A 295-nucleotide genomic window follows, 5' to 3' on the forward strand; every position below is an offset into this window, starting at 1 on the left:
ATGCACATCATATTTTAACTTTTAACTATATCTCCTTCTCTATATATACGTATAATTTTATGTACAAAGTTAATTTCCTTTCTTTTGTTTTGGATCTTGGATGTAAAATGTAATACACTGAAAATAATAAAATGTTATTAGATTAAAAAATACATTCTGCCTTTTATAATTCATGATATAAAGAAAATTAAATATTTACTTGCTCGTCCAAAAAATCCATGAGCGTGTTTATCTTGCATTTAAATCCTGCTGCTTTCAACATAGTATGCAAAGAATTAATACATAACGGTTCGTA

General features: G+C 25.4%; 1 long non-coding RNA gene across 1 annotated transcript; it reads right to left on the bottom strand.

Annotated features, from left to right (window-relative positions):
• Positions 1–82: 82 nt before the first annotated feature.
• Positions 83–289, bottom strand: LOC113464057 (uncharacterized). The gene is made up of 2 exons (XR_003388881.1): positions 200–289; positions 83–117 (listed from the first exon to the last, which is right to left on the bottom strand). It is a non-coding gene; the product is annotated as an uncharacterized LOC113464057 (long non-coding RNA).
• Between the last annotated feature and the right edge of the window lie 6 nt (positions 290–295).

This window comes from Ceratina calcarata, unplaced genomic scaffold (genome assembly GCF_001652005.2).
Source record: "Ceratina calcarata isolate Rehan_Ccalc_2016 unplaced genomic scaffold, ASM165200v1 scaffold24446, whole genome shotgun sequence".
Classification (NCBI taxonomy): domain Eukaryota; kingdom Metazoa; phylum Arthropoda; class Insecta; order Hymenoptera; family Apidae; genus Ceratina; species Ceratina calcarata.